This window comes from Dermochelys coriacea, chromosome 7 (assembly GCF_009764565.3).
Source record: "Dermochelys coriacea isolate rDerCor1 chromosome 7, rDerCor1.pri.v4, whole genome shotgun sequence".
NCBI classification, from domain to species: Eukaryota; Metazoa; Chordata; order Testudines; family Dermochelyidae; genus Dermochelys; species Dermochelys coriacea.
Genome location: NC_050074.1, coordinates 23208347 through 23225569, shown reverse-complemented (window position 1 = coordinate 23225569; position 17223 = coordinate 23208347). Strand labels below are relative to the sequence as shown.

The following is a 17223-nucleotide window of genomic DNA, read 5'->3' as shown; positions in this document are numbered from 1 at the left end:
TTGTGTCCTGATCTCGGCTTGCATTTCCCCGCTATCTCCATGCATTCCATCTGTAAACAGTCTAGCTATATACTGATGAAGTTAATTTCACACCCTGGGGGTATCTTTCCTTTCATAACTTTACTAATGATTTGATTCTGGAAGGTCTCCAATTGTCCAGAGTCACAGAACTCATTCTCCTTTGTCAGATGGGTCTATGGCTGGGTCATATTCTTCTTACTCTCTTACTTTGAGTTGCTGTCTGCATAATCCAGTAAGGGAAAAGTCTTCAAAGCTTCAGGTTAGACTTTGCAGTACAGTCCCTGCAGGGAGAAATAATCTTTATTCTTCAAATTACCTAGGCTTGACCTGTCTCTAAATATTTTATGATCACTGGATCATTTGGGTTGAAAGGGGCTGCTAATGGGTTATTAGTCCAGCCCCCGGGATCAAGGCAGGATGGATTTATGAAGTCATAAAAGTAAATCGTAGTTCTTATAGCTATAAGAACTACAGCGTAGAGAGCCCGTGATCAGAGCAGTGGTAATCGGAATATTACCTCAGCTGCAAAAGCTCTTTGATAATATTTTAAATCTCTAGCCATGTTATTTATTATATGGGAGCCATGCAGCAATCCCTGGAATTCACCACTGCATCTTATCCATCCCCCTCCTTGTAAGTAAAGGAAAGACAGCCAGAAACATTGCTGCACTCTTGAGAGGGAGGCAATATTGTCTACTGGCTAGGGCATAGGATAGGTAGTCATCCCCGGTTTCATTCCAGTTCTGCCACTGATTCACAGTGCAAATGTAACTTCCTTAAGCCTCACTTTCTCCATCTCTAAGATTAAGATAACAATACTGACCTGTCTCACTGTGGGGGGGATTCTGGGTGATATTTAACATATGTAAAGCACTTAGAAATCATGGGACGAAAGGTAAACATGCAAAGCATTATTATCGCATGGCTCTAGACCAGATATTACAATAGCTCATGCCATTTCTGGTTTGGAGAGCTAGAGCTAGGCCCCTTGGTAATAACGTAGACCAAAATCCCCTGCCATTTGCCAACTCTCACTTATGTGAACTCAAGCTGGGAAAGTTTAGCAAAGCTCTGATACCCCTAGAGCTTGGCTGAAAAACTCTAAGGCACACATCTTGTCTAGCATGTGGCAAAACCAGCACCTCCACCCATGGTCCCTCCCCACCCCAGGCAATAAGGTTTCAAGTGCTATATAGAATCCCCAACAAGCAGTTCTTGAAACTGCAAGAGCAAGTGGACCCCTAAAGCAGCTCCGCTGATGCTGACTATTGGATTCCTCCCTCCCCGGCCTGTGTGGAAGCGCTAGGTCTAGCCAAGTGAATGAGGATGGTGGAAGGGTGAGGATTTGGTTCTAACTGATTTTGATTACAGTAGAACCTCAAAAAGAAAAGGAGTACTTGTAGCACCTTAGAGACTAACAAATTTATTAGAGCATAAGCTTTCGTGAGCTACATCACGAAAGCTTATGCTCTAATAAATTTGTTAGTCTCTAAGGTGCCACAAGTACTTCTTTTCTTTTTGCGAATACAGACTAACACGGCTGCTACTCTGAAACCTGTCAGTAGAACCTCAGAGTTACAAACACCAGAGTTACAAACTGACCAGTCTACCACACACCTTATTTGGAACCAGAAGTATGCAATCAGGCAGCAGCAGAGACCAAAAAAAAAAGGCAAATACAGTACAGTACTATGTTAAATGTAAACTACTAAAAAAATAAAGGGAAAGTTTAAAAAAAAAAGTTTTGATAAGGTAAGGAAACTGTTTTTGTGCTTGTTTTGTTTATATTAAGATGGTTAAAAGCAGCATTTTTCTTCTGCATAGTAAAGTTTCAAAGCTGAATTAAGTCAATGTTCAGCTGTAAACTTTCGAAAGAACCAAAATGTTATATTCAGCGCTACGAATATTTCTGAGTTACGAACAACCCCCATTCCCGAGGTGTTAGTAATGCTGAGGTTCTACTCTATTTAAATATTAATTTTAAAAGTCTAATTTTAAAGTAGAGAATTGACCACGTCGGAGGTATAAGGACATCCTTTTTTCAGGACATAGTAGCAGCAGCTGACAAAATTGATTAAAAAAAAAAAAGTTAAATTAACCAAAGATGATTTTGGAAGCCAGTTGCTTACAACTGATAAGCTCCAGTCAGAATGAAACCTGTCATGCCTATCTCCAGCAGCTCTGCTAAGTGGGGAACTGGGTCTGTAGTACTGTGTTGCTGAACAGAAGGGGCAACTTGATAAGAAAAATAGTTTAGTTGTAGCCGTGTTGGCTTGTCTCTCTCACCAACGGAAGTTGGTCCAATAAAAGATATTACCTCACCCACCTTGTCTTGCTAAGAAAGTACAGAACATTCAAACAGAGCTCTCTTACGTTATATGGAAAATACGATTTATTCTGCTAGATGACCCAAACTTACCATGAGCCTGACAAGCCTTTTTTCTTGAATCCAGACTTTTGATTGGACACTGTATTCTTTCTTGCTTCCTCCTTTAAATTGCTGAGTGGTATTGTGCACTGATAGTTACCATGGTTCACCCCTGAAGTGGTGATGAAGTGGACCCTCTACATCCCTTATAATGGAGTAGAATTTAATTTTATATTTAAAATGCCAACACCACTTAGCGAGTGCGTGGCAAAGGCATTTAATCTCTGTGCCTCAGTGAATTCATCTGTAAAAGGCTTGTGGGGGTTATTAAATATGTATAAAATTTGACGTCCTTACACATAGGCTTTCTTCTAAGTGCAAAGTATTCTTTTTATTGCTAATGGGGCAAAATGACCCCATGACTCCCAAGCACAATTTAGAATGGGCTTTTCTGTTACATTCAGCAACTCTGTACAAATATAATTATTTTTAAATAGCAGAGATGGTCCCAAACAGCCCTCGGATGCCATGAGAGCTCAGACTTTAGCATTATGTTTCACTTGGCCCAAACCAGGGCCACACTGGCAATTTATCAGGAGTCCAAGGACACCCCTAGTGCCCAATTTCCATTGACTTCAAGGCCTTTTATTTGAATGAAGTGGAGCATATGGCAGCCACCCTCCTCTTTAATTCAGTAGTTCAGCCCATAGAGCCCACAGGTCCCAGCATGCATTGGGTCCATCTTTTGTGGACATGGAGGTAGCCTCTCCATGTTGTACTTTTATTAATAAGAGGAGGTCATCTGCAGGTCACGTTCTAGACCTGCATAGCCATCTTCTTCTGGAGTACAGTTATCTCAATAGTGAATCTATCTTTTAGCATGAGCAGTGTATAAGATCTGAATATGACCTATCAGGATCATAAAATGCAAATTCCCTGCCTACATAGGATTGAGTCCCACAGTATATTTTACAGTGTTTCCATTTGAAGAAGGTTACTGTAAGACAGAAGGGAAATACTTGATGAGTCATGAAAGCAAATACCTACAGCATTTCTCATGCTGGAAGAGACCACATATTAATACAGAGAAATGCAACTGTAGTTTTTATTTTTGGCTAAACCCCTTGTGAAGTAATATGCAACAACATTGTCATACCAGGAAGCAGTTGGACCACACTGAACTAAAAACAGACAATGAGACAGCACACAGCTGACAGTGTGGCACAAGCTGCAGTGGAATGCTTACCTTAAAGCATCCAGATTTGAATCATAGGCATGGATTTACTCAGCATGTTTTGCCCCTCCATTACTTTAGGAAGTGAAGTGAGGATTCAACTTTCAGTCTCCTGTCCAGCTGTTAGACCCAGGGAGTCTGATTCTCCTCTCACACTGGTGCAACTCCATGGACTTCAGTGTAGTTACTCCAGAATTACACAGATGTAAATGAGAGGAGAATCAGTCCCAGGGACTGTTTTTCAGTCAGCAAAGATGGAAAATTGCACACCAAGTTTGCATGCAGAGTTACCACAAATACACATTCCACCAAGGGAGTGGAACATGGTCATTAGACATGTCAATTAAACATTAACATGTTCTTTTTTAAAAAAATCAGGAACAAATTTAGACATACTGCCAGATCTGGCTGGCCTGCCCCGGTTTTCATAGTTAATTTACTCTCAATAATGAACAGAGGAAGTGTCACTGGTTTGTCAGTGAGGTGATGTATTTTCTCAATGGCTGCTCCCTGGACATAATCACCTTGCTGTTGGCACTAACACAAGGATGGCCCAAGACCATAATACCAGATACTCTTTAAAAAGGGGAAACAACAAACAGAAGAAACAAAGTACTGGTTCTTTAAGGCACATACCTTTTATCAGAGAGCCCAGGACTGCTGGCTAACTTACAGACCACACTTCTCAACCTGCCATTGCCCCAGTAGGGAGCTCACTGCATGACAAAGATCCAGAATAAGGAACACCAAAACATTATTCATGCAGGACACTCAGAGGGATTCCATCTTTCCGTGTAAATAACTCCCTTTAACCCCAGCCCCATGATTCTTTTTATCTGAGGTGAATAACTATCAATCATAAGAGTAAGGGGATACCAGATTTGTATGGAATACAGGCAACTTTGGCCAAAGGTGAGAGAGCACTGTCAGACCCAGGCAGGCTCGCTCCGGCGAGGGGTAAGCAAAATAAAAGGGAAATAAACAGTTGTAACTTAAAGCCTCTAGTGAGGAGTACAGTCAAAGGCATGTTTCTGTGGTCTTCATGCCTTCTAGTGAAGGAGTCATCTAGGAGTCTCCTAATCCTGCTCCCTCCTTCCCCTAGGACACTTCCTTCTCATTTACGGAACTGCTTTGATGAACCAGATGGGAGTCCTCTCTTTCCTGCTGGAGCAAAGTCCCCGTTTCGTTCCCTTGGGAGGCAGTTGACTCTATCCCTGCCTGACACAGTGCATGGGTACATACATCCCAGCATAGCTCTCACAGGCTCAGACTCAGGCAGGTCATGATTCTCAGAGCCACAGGGCTAAGCCTTAAAAAGGGCAGACGCTCCATTCCCTGCTATTATACCACGTGTGCAGTCAGGAATTGCTCATTGAGCAGTGTGCCAGGAGGAACTGCCATGACACTACTCATCATGCTCCTAATCCTCAAGTGGAGATTTGCAGGTTACAAAACAGAACACTTGACAGCAACAAAGGATGCTCGATTTTCTTTTCCAGTGGTTGATTTAATGCAGCCTTCTCCCCTGCCCTGAACTGCAATACTGCCTTGAGAGTGATACAAATCAAAGGCCAGATTCTGATCCCAGTTACTCTGGTGTAAATCCAGAGTAACTCCAGTGAAGTCACTGAGTCTGATTCAACCTCTCTTACATAGGCTTTACACCAGTGTAACTCTATTGACTTCAGTAGACTTGAGATCAGATTCTGAGTCCAAATATGGGAACCCCATGTATATAAATACAGTAGAACCTCAGAGTTACAAAACATCAGAGTCACAGACTGATTAGTCAAGCACACACCACAACTGGAACCAGAAGTACACCATCAGGTAGTAACAAAGACCAATAAATAAAAAAGCAAATACAGTACAGCGCTGTGTTAAACAAACTATTAAAAAAATAAAGGGAAAGCAGCATTTTTCGTCTACATAGTAAAGTTTCAAAGCTATATTAAGTCAATGTTCAGTTGTAAACTTTTGAAAGAACACCCATAACATTTTGTTCAGAGTGAGTTATGAACAACCCCCATTCCTGAGATGATCGTCATAGGCGCCGACTTCCACTGTTCCCAGTAGATGCTCGATCCCCCACCGTTCCTGGCCCCGCCCCTGCACCGCCACCACCTCCATTCCACCCCTTCCCATCCCCATTCCACCCCTTTCCCCCAAGTCCCCGCCCCTGCCCCGCCTCTTCTCCGCCTCTTCCCCTGAGCGCACCATGTCCCAGCTCCTCCCACCTCCCTCCCGGAAAGTCCTAAGCACCGCTTGGTGGCAGGAAGCACTGGAAGGTAGGTGGAGGAGCAGGGACGCAGCGTGCTTGGGCAGGGGGGAGGGGCGATGGGGTGTGGGGAGCTTGGCTGCCGGTGCGTGCAGAGCACCCACTAATTTTTCCCTGTGGGTGCTCCACCCTGGAGCACCCACAGAGTTGGCGCCTATGGTGATCATAACTCTGAGGTTCTACTGTACACTGGCTATGACTCTCCTCTCATGTACAACAATATGAGTTAGGTGAACCTACCACTGAAGACATTGCAGATACACCCACACAAAACTCATGTAAATGAGAGGAGAAGCAGTTCCATTTAATTTTACAAGTTGTTGGTTCAGGGAACCTCAAGCATGTTGGCTCAAAGAGCTGTGAAAATGCCACAGTGTTGTGTTCTGGAGGTACCTCTTCAAGATGTAAATCAATTCCCATCGCAAATGCCAAATTATGCTTTCATGTGCACTGTTGCATATCCAGAATAACTCCACCAAAGCGTCCCAGAGGGTAGGTTTTGGCCCATAATTTGTAACTGTTCCATATTTTACCATTAGCAAAGTACAGTTGACAGCCTCTTGTCATTACATTTTCAACAGGTCCTGCGCCGCCCCAAAATAAAATTGCACTGCTAGCTTCAGTAATTCATCCACATGCTCCCATTAGAAGATGGAAAGATAAGAGCCAGATGTTTCGGTTACTGGAGCTGCAGATGAAGGAGCAGATGATTTAACATCACGAGTCATGTCTGCTTCCCTAGGTTACTGTGCAGATGTCAGGTTTTCCATAAATATCAGTCTAAGGGCTGGTGTGAATCGGTGTACCTGCATTGACTCCAGTGCAACTACACCCATTTGCAGCTGCTAAAGGTTTGTCTGTAAGAGTTTATTCAGAAGGACCTATAGCTTCAGACTAAAAATGAAAGAAAAAGTCATAGGGCAAATATGGCATGTGCCCTGTGTAGATTTGCAGATCATTCCAGTATCTGGCAATGGACATTTTATTTCCAAATTATATCTGAATATTTGGGGGGGAGGGTTGTAAGGAAATGAATCCCTTAAAATAGTCCTTGGTTGTACCCATGATCATGACAGATCCATTTTCAAGGAGCTGTTTTGAACTTGATTTCTTATCCTCTTGGAGTGTGGTACAGAAAGAAAAGTTTATGTGTTTTCATCTTCACCGGGACGATTTTTTTCCATAGCAACAACATTTCATTAACATGATCAACTGACTGGTTTTCCTATTGTTTACTTGTCAGCCATGTCTAATTTGAAAGGTTGTGTTTTATGAGGCAATTGCAGGTGACTCCTCCCATGTAAATGTATCTTTACACAGATGTTCAGTTTGTCATCTAAGCAGGGTAAAACTGGCTGCATTAATTCCTTCTCTGTGTGTTGCTGAGTATCTCTTGCAGGGCACCAAGTACTCTCAAATCCCTTGGTGGCTAGTGGGAGTTGGGGGAAATCTGAGTGCTTTTTGGATCAGGCCCCCACTTATCAGCAAACTGAGGAGTAGAATTATTAGGAGGTCCCATGCGTGCTCTGTTATTCGACACAAGCAATGGAAAGGGAAGGGCTACTCTATGAAGCAAAGCTAAATGCTTCCCTGTTGATTCTACGGGCTGTTTTGCTGTTTCATCTCAGTTATATTTTTATGGTTATTGTACCCTATGCTGGAAACCAACAGGTAAAACTGTAGGTTTTTCTACAGCTGAACTGAACAACCACCAAACTAAGAGTCGGGGGCAGAATCACATGTGAAAGAGAAAAATGGAAGATATTTTAGATTTCTTTAATTAAAAATAAAAATTCTGACCTACCTGCTCCTCAGAATCCTAAACAGGATAAATAACCAACAGCCATAGTTGGAGTCAGAACCTCACTAACCTTTAGCTTGCTAAGCTCCATGGTTTAGAATTTGTGTAAAAATGTAGCAATCTCACTCACGTCATAGCAAGGATTTAACAGGTGTGTGGTGTAATAAGACATAATCGTTTTTTGTTAAATGCATAACAGTACATTAGCCTTATGAGTGTTATCAGCTGATGAAAACGAAGGCCCCAGTCCTGTATTTGGATCCATGCAGAAGGAGTTTCAAACCCCCACAGAGCTATGCTGACTTCAAACAGGTTCTCTTCTCAGACATAATAGTCCTCTCACACAGATCCAATTGCAGGGTTGGGGCCTGAACTGCAATTGTCAAAATAAATGAACCCAAGCACCCTTTATTCTGCAGAAGCTTTGGGGTCTATTTTTATTGTTTATTGACTTGCTCATTCACAAAATATGACACATAGGTATAGGGCTCCCAGTCCTGAGTCAAATAAGTCAGTTTCTTCTGTAAATAGCAACCCAGAACTGATTTTCTATAAATAGTAACGTCTGTTAATTGTCATGAGAGCTTTTGAAGGGTCATGTATCATTTCACATTTGCCACAAAATTGTTTTTTTTTAAAACAAACATCTACAAACCCTAAAACCAATAGAAATATTTTCATATTTTAAAAAACTGTAGACAGTTATTTTAAAAGAAATAAATATTCCCCAGCAGCATCTGCAAGCCAAGCACTGCACTTTGACCTCAACCCCTCAAAATATGACTGACAATAAACAAAAGTGAAATTCTTCCATTTGATAATCAAAAGAAAATTCTTCTCTTTTTAATAATCCTGTTAGTAACACAGAGGACATTAATTTTGTTTGTTTGTCATTTTTAGGTTTACAGTGTCCCTGCCATTACTCAATTACTTTTGAATGTTAAGAAATAGAAATGCCATTTATTTGTTTTATTAAATGTATTCACTGTTCCTTGGATGAACTCGGGCTTCTGGTTTAGATTGTCATCACAGCTATGAAAGGTTAGAGGATGCATTCTAGGCACAACCCAGCTAGCAGCATGCCCTTTCTGAGCTCCCCATGCCAGCCACAAACCTGTTTATGGCATACAGCCTGTGCACTTGCACCTCTCCCTCCTGCCAGTGTATGAGGGTCAGCCATCCCAGATACTAATATGGCCCCCATGACCATAGTACCTGAGCACCTCACAGTCTTTGATGCATTTATCCTCACAACACCCTGTGAGACAGATGAGAAACTGAGGCACAGGGAGATTACATGATTTACCCAAGGTCACACAGGAACTCTGTGGCAGAGCTGTTACTTGAACCTGTGTCTCCTGAATCCCAGAATGCTACTCAGGTTCATGGCCCTGCCTTCTTTCTTCTCCCCTGGGGGAACCATGTGCCACCTAGGGAGTAGAGACAAAGCAGTCCCTGCACTCCACTGACCACAGGCACTGCAAATCTGCCTGACCCTTATGCAGACCATGGAAGTGGTAGGAAGGCTCTTTGCACCATCCCCAAGTACCGAGCATGATTCTGGCCCTAATTGCCACTCTCCAATTCTGAGTGTGGATTTTTGTACACACAGCTCTAAAAATCCAGGCCCAAATACTAATGATCTCACTAGTAAACAATGTACATACACTGTATACATTTTTAGAACCAAGTGCCTTGAGGCAATTTCTGCTCTCTTTTCTCAGATTGTAAAGTTCATGTCGCATGAAGTCACTAGAGCTATCCTGGTCTTATATGTTATGAACAAAAGCAGAGATTGGCCCATCTATTTGAATGTTTCACTTACAGTTGAGATGGACAATTCTTTCTTACCCTATCCCTCCATCTTATCTTGTCCCAAAACCTGAGACCAGATGACAGGATGTCACCTGTTAAAGTTAATGGCTTGTAAATTTAGACAAAATAAAAAGAAATACAGCCCCATGCAGCACACGTTCAGCTTATGGTACTCACTGCTGCATGCAGTTAGAAATTCAATTTCCAGTCTGTGGAGGACTGTTTCTGAACATTAGTAATGTTGGGAAGATGGAAGCTGATAGCCAGGTAGATCAGGAAAGAATTTTTCCTGCTCTGCCCACCTTTGCACAGTCAGCAGGTGCATTCTGTAGAAGGGTTTTTTGCTTTCCTCCAAATCATTGAGTTTGGAGGATACTGGACTCACTGGACCAATAGCCTAACCCAGGATAACAAAATTTATTTTTCCCGATGCTCTTAAAAAGAAATACATTATTCCCCTTCATTTTCAGAGGGCCTATTTCTGCCACCCAATTACATCAGGTTGGAGTGTCACCATACAATTCAGTTTGAGTAGGGGGCAGCCTTTAGTTGCACTGCTGAGGAGCAGGGCAGATCTGATCTGTGCTTGTACCTGTTGCTCCAGGAGGAAGGAATCTGCCCCAGCCCTTTTACTGATGCCGATTACTTCCCCCACTGTGACAGACGAGCTGGGCACAGAGGGGAAATGGAAGGAGTCAGGGTTATGCACTCTCCTTGTCTCTGCCTGCCCACATGTATCGGAGGGGGACAGCAACCTGGGGATGGCCATCTCCCCCCTACACAGGCTCTGTGGCACACAGGGGAGTAAAATGCCATCCCTATGCTCCTATAATCCCCAGATCAGGTATGCAGCCAGGCTCATGATCAAACCCACTGAGGAGCAATTTATACCATAAGTAGCCTTGCTGAAAGATGGACTGCTTGCAGTGTAACGTGCATGAGTGAGAGTAGCTGAATCAGGCTCTGTGGGTTTTAGTTACGAGATTCCTACTTGGGGGTATGCAGAGATTTTGTACTTTCAGGGCCAGAATGGATGAAGGGCACTGATGCACATAACCCTTTAGGAAGCCCCATAGGTCACCAGTAGATATTGAAGAAGCAGCGAGATCCATATTTGAGCTTAAATTTGATAATTTCTTTTGTAAATATTTGTTATAGCGTTTATACTCTAGGGTTTGGGGTGGTTTGTATTTGATTCACCTAAGTAGGATTCAGAGTAGCAGCCGTGTTAGTCTGTATTCGCAAAAAGAAAAGGAGTACTTGTGGTACCTTAGAGACTAACAAATTTATTAGAGCATAAGCTTTCATGAACTACAGCTCACCTCATCAGTTGCTTTCCTAGAAGGTGAAATCCTGACCCACAGAAGTCAAAGGGAGCTTTGCCATTGACTTCAATAGGACCAGGATTTCACCCACCAGGTTATAATGTCTATTCTGTTATATAAGAAAATAAACAAACATATATGGTACCACATTTTTAAAAATGCAGAAAAATTCCTTTATTCCAGTTGACGGAGGTGCACAGGCAGCTTTGCAAAACGAGGTTACGTTTATTTTAAAAAAGTCAGTTTGATGATTTGGGAGAGAGATTCCTGGAATTTTTTGTAAAGTCTAATCTTCATCTTTTAAAGCTTTTGACAGTGAGGGCATCTTCATTGGTGAGCCCATTAGTGACACTGAACAGAGTATCTGGTTAGCATCTGGCACACTTTCTAACCACCTGCAAGTTTCCAGCTTCACAGCCACATTCTTTCTAGCCTGATTGTACCTCCCTGTTCTATAGAACAAGAAAGTGGGATTGCGAAAGAAAAACATTTGATCTCACTCAGCCAGTGGCCAGATGTGTTAAATCTCATTTGATGGTTTATGCTGCCCCCTTTATGAAATCTCCCACCAGATCAGCTATGAGGCTGCCTATTCTGATGGCAGATTTTGTGAAGGGGAAACCTGTTCGTCAAGTACTGGAATGAGGAACCCCCCCAACGCATTTCACAAAGGCCACCACTCATCCATCCATCAGATGATAACACTTTTTGGTCAGTCCCAACCTAGGCCAGCCCCAGTCTAATGATTCTGAGGTGGAAAAGCTTCATAACTCATTAGTAGTCCTCTCAGTTGCACAAGTAGAACCTTATCCAAAGTCTATTGCAGTGAATGGAAAGATTCCCTTTGACGTCAGTGGGTTTTGGATCAGGCCCATGATGCTCTGTTCTTACATGTAGATATAATAGCAATGTCAGTGGCCATAGAAGCATGTTGCATGGAATACTTTCCTACAGTGATCTACAGCATATCATATATGATTCAAATTGGTGTGTGGTTAATTACTGTTGTTATAATTCATTACAGTAGATAGGGAACAAAGTGGGGAGTCCAGAGACCTGGTTTCTCTTTTCAGCCCTGCCTCACTCTGTGACTTGGGACAAAAGCACTTCATTCACCTTGCTGTGTCTAAGTTTCCCCAGCTGTAAAATGAGGAAAATGATACTGACCCACCTTTTTAAAGAGCTTTGAGATCCATAAATGAAAAGCCCTGAGTAAGTGCTGAGCATGTTGCCTATAGATATGAATGATGTTTCAAAAACCTTAAAACAAGATATGGTCCGTGCAATAAATAGTTTATTGCCTTGGATAAATGAAATACAAAATATTTCAAGGAGGCGAAAAATACAGTAAAATGTTTAAGAGCATTACAGTGCATCTCAGAACATCTAAACTGTAAGATTTTAAAATAATTTAAGCATGCAACTGGGTGGAAGACATGCAAGCAACTGCATGCCCAACCTGCATGTGTAATTATCCAGATTACAAGAATGCATCAGGTAATTGCATGTACAAATGGTTGGTGAGATGCGCAATTGATTGTTTACCTGCATGCTTACCCAGTTTGTGCATATAATTGCACCTCCATACCCAATTTTTTGCAAGCCAGGCACTAAAGTTATTCTGCGTTTTATTTAAAACGTGTGCTTTGGGCCTGGCTTTCTTGCTCCCATCTTCAGCTTTCTTTCCCCTGGGTTAAAATAACTAATATCAATCATTGGGCACCAGAGGGCAAGATTTCTCAGTGCATCAAACAGATGTCAAAGAGATGTGCCAACCCATGGCATGAATGCGGTTAATTTCTCGAAAGAGACTATCTACTGATTCAATTCATGGGGAAAAGCTGTTATGCCAACAGCATATCTAATGCTGTGATTTGTTCAGTGTTTGGCAGCAATCTGCAATTTGGAAATTCTTGTTCAGCCTGGAAAAAAAAATTGCTGAATTGTAGATGATACAAAGACTAATGTTACTAGCCGAGATCCCTTAAAACTGGCATTCTTTAAGCTGCATTTATTTTATGGAGCTGAATAAAAAGACAAAGTGCTTTGGGAAACCCTGGCATCTTGTATAATACTAAGGTACAGAGGGCCAAGAGCCTCAGGTGTGCCAAGTTTATGCTCAGTACAGCTATGGGGAGGGAGAGGGAAGGTGGCTCCATGCCACCTTTCCAGTCCCCAGATGTGGAATCATGAACGGTTTCTGGTGTAATTTAGAGCAGCCTGAGGGCTGTTCTAAATTGCACTGCTGAAGCAGTCCATTGGGACCACTGTGACCCCATTTCCCCCTACCCTCACATGCCTTTTCCCACACCCAGCATACAACCTACTCTGGTGCAGAGAGAGCAGCAAGATGAGGATCCCCCCTTTTATGGCTGCTTTAACGTCTTGTGGCATAGCTCTGGCAGCGCTGAAGAGCAACATACAGGTCCCTGATCTTTGACAGTTCAAAAACAGTAAATGTGGGTTTTCATGGTGCATTAAAGTAGCACAATTTTGTCAGGTGCTATTCATTGTCTACAGCAAATCAGCTGTGGTTTTAATTTGAGTTATAGGGCAGGGAGAGTTGATAATGTGTGTATTGGATCCCAACTCTTCCGGTAATTGTATTGCCTGAGCATATGATGAAGTATTCAGAATCACAGGGAAGAGGATTGAAGAGAAAGGGAACCAAATGCTCAAGACTAGAGGGAACAGTAGTAGTGAGATCAATCCGCAATAAGAAAGGAAGACAGTTTTGCTACATGCCAGGGTGAATTGAGCTATTTTCTGCCATCCTGGTTTCCCAGGTATTTACATGGTGAGAGGGGAATATTTCCAAACATCATTGTCTAACTTATCCAACTGCCTTGTGCCTTGTGTACTCAAGGAATTTGTGCAAAGTGGATATAAAACGTTACCAGCTCAGAATAATGGTGTTTTACTTATACCTAATTCCATACTTACTTTGCACAGGTGTAAGTGACAACACAAGAGACTCAGGCCCAAAATTCATGAATTTGAAAATGTTGCCCAGCGAACATACTTTGGTGGGCTAACTTATAAAATACTTTGCAATGCCCTGCAGCATTTTTTGTTTTAGAAAGCATAAAATTTATTTACTAGTCGTTAAAATACCAACAGTACTTAAGGCACACAATATACACTCCCAGCCCCAAGAATCTTACCGGCAAAACAGAATGTACTAGGAGCTCTAAGAGCATGTGTTTATTTTTTAAAAATAAATAGCGTGGGTGAGTGACAGCTTTTTTACTGATGTAGGTTCGTGTTGGGTGGTCTTCATGGAAGGAGAAATAGGGTTTGAAAGAAGGCCCCTGAGATATTTGCATAGGGAAGGAGTTCCAAGCAGAGAAGGCAGCATGGATGAAGTTATTAAATGTGACTCCATGTCCTGCTTTCTGCCTCCTCTCCTTTTGGTGCCTGTTCTGAAGCGTTAGTAGAGAAGAATCAGGACTGTCTTTCCTGAGATAAATTGATTTGAATGTTTTCTCAGTCATAAAAATATATGAGGCCCATGTATGCAGTCTGCAAAGTTAATAGAATGCAGAAAGCCTTGCAATGGACTGGGCAGGGCTCCCCACTCAGAGATCAAAAGGTGGATCATTAACTTGCAACTCTATTAGACGAGGAACAATCAAACAGGTTGTACAGAACTCTCAGGCAGGGTGAATGAAACTGTCTTTAAGCAAACAGAAAAGGGAGAAATGAATGGCTTTTGTTGAGGAAAAATGGAAACATTTTCTGGTTAAACAAGCTGTCATTTAGGACTTAATAGCATGTGCGTGTGGGAAAGCAGATCCACATACCAACAATGGCTGGGAAATAAAGGGGTAGTGGTGATCATGAAGTATAGTGCATAGCTCCATTACAGCTCTATTTTTCCCCCCAGAGGAAACCCTGGGGTTTTGAGCTAGTACCTCAACTGTTTTTAGAGGACTTTTATTTGCATCTTGACCGACAAATTAATGTAGGTAGATTTGTTTTCTTTTTATAAATAGAAAAAAAGACATGCACCCAATTATATTGCATGTAGTTCTAAAGCAACAAAATAACATGTCCTTTGTGCATTTTTTTCAGGTGCTTTTCTGGCAATCTTTCTAGATTAAAAATAGCAAGGAAATGTTGGCTGCTACAGACATTAATTTTCTCTCCCTGTGGGTGTGAAACTCTCACTCCATTAATGGAATCTTAACTCATGTGCAGGGAAAACAGAATATATAGGCCCCTCTCACTGTTCATAAAAGATCAGCATGGGGGCCAAATTCTGAACTGTTGTACCCAGTATGAAGCCAGAATAACTCCAATAAACTCAATAGAATTTTCCTGTGTAACAGAGTAGAAATTGGTCCTTGCCACATGGGACGACAGGGCTCCAATTAAGGTTGCCCTCTCTACTGCAGCAATGACATCTAATGGTCTGGGTTCTAAGAGCCGCCCTTACCTTCAGGGCAGCAAGGCCTAGTGGCAAGTGACCAAGGCAGTAAGACCTTACATCAACAATCCACAGCTGTAGCGCCCAAAAGCAATAGTTTCCAGCAGTAGCGCCTAGTGTCAGCAATCTCAGGCAGTAGTGCCTAGTTCCGATAATCCCCAGCTGTAGCACCTAGTACAGATCATCCCGGCTGTAGTGCCTACTGTCAGCAACCCCAGGCAATAGCAGCAGTATCAACAGTCCAAAGCAATAGCACCTAGCACTGACAGTCCCTGGCAGTAGCACCTCGGCATAGGTGCAGGGAGGGTAGGGGAATCCGGGCCCACCCTACTCCACTAGGTTCCCACCCAGGCCTCTGCAAAAGCAGTTCCCCTGATGCAGGGTTTAGGTCTCTGTATCACCCAACATGTTCCCTGGGTTGCTTCCTACCCTTAGGCATGCCTCAGGCATCTCCTCAGCTGAGAGTGGCTTGGCATCCCCTTCAGTCCCCACAGCCAACTGGTTCTCCGCAGTGCAGTCAGGGTCCCGTCTCAGCAATCTTGGCGGTTCTTCCACAGGAGCCTGCGGAAGGTCTAATCTCCTCCTCAGCCAACCCAGACTGAGCTGAGCTGCTTCCCTTTATATACTCCCTCTACCAGGAGCATGCCCAGCAAGGGCGAGGGGCTGTGGCCTCTTGGGCCCAAAGTAAATAGTGAACCCCTGCCTGCCCATTGCAGGGTTGGTTGGTTCACTCCATCACAGCCCTGTGTCATCTTAAAGTTCCCAGGGTGATAAGTCATTGGAGACAAACTCTGATTTTAGCCAGTGTCACCCTTCTGCCCTGGAGGTAATCAAACACTGTCCAGTTGCTGCTGAAGCAACAGTGAAAAATTGTTACAGGGCCTTTAGCACAACCACTTAATGCCTGGATATATAGTTCCTTAGAGACACCCTACTGATTGCATTGCTGATCTTAAATTTATATAGAGCTTTTCTTCCTGAGAAACAAAATATTTGATAGGAATCCCTTCATCCACTACTGAAATGCAGCTTCTTTTAGGATGGAACTCAATGGCTATTTAACCACATGCAGCAGCATTACATAACAGTTTAGGACGACGGATCACAGTTAATCAATAGACTAGGGCATCCATTCCTGTCACGCATATTAAGGCGTGAAGAGAGTGGGTTCAGTGCTGGCCTCAGAAACTGCATTTCAAAAGTAGCTGAATAAAGAACTGCATCTCCCATGAATGCGGAGGGATGTATTGGAAGGAGATAAAACATCTGCTGTGACCCCTTCACAAGCCATTCAAAACTGTGCAAAGATTTTGCTGTGAATGTCTCAAAAGCAGGCTGGTACAAGGACTAGCTAGCTAAATGATGCTTTTCACACCACCATTGCATCCCCCATATTACATTGCAGGAGTTAGTTTTAATATTTCCAATTCAGCTGTAGTTCTGTTTGCAAGTGAACTCTACAAAGAGCCTGTTACTTTGCAACATGCTCACTTTGAAGTTTCACAGTGGGATTATCAATATCACCTTCCAATAATGTCTTTTAAAGACAACAAAGCTCAGTGCTGAATCCATCCCTCCTTTAAGGAGGGGCCATTCTACTGAACTCAAAAAGAGGGTGCCTTAACATTGGAGCTGAATTGGATCCTTAACATTGACCGAAATTCTGAACTACACTTTACCTTGCTGGACTAGCTGTTGGAATTAACAGCTATTCTAATATACTAGGTAATTTTGTTTATCATCTGAGCACAGTAAAGACTATATATGGCTTCACAGGAGTTCTCAGATCCCCAGCAATAAGACACTAATAATTTTAGCCTAGAAAATTGCCGGTTTCAATTTTTTTTTTGCCAAGGCAACAAATAATAATGTATGTGTGTGCATGTGCTTGTCTAAAAATATCCTGGCTCTGCAAATGTGTGTCTGATGTGGTAGGAGAAGGCTCTCAGTGT

General features: G+C 42.6%; 1 protein-coding gene across 5 annotated transcripts in view; it reads left to right on the top strand.

The window, feature by feature from the left end:
• Positions 1–17223, top strand: part of MGLL (monoglyceride lipase) — an 89013-nt gene that overhangs the window by 34890 nt on the left and 36900 nt on the right. The window lies entirely within an intron of this gene.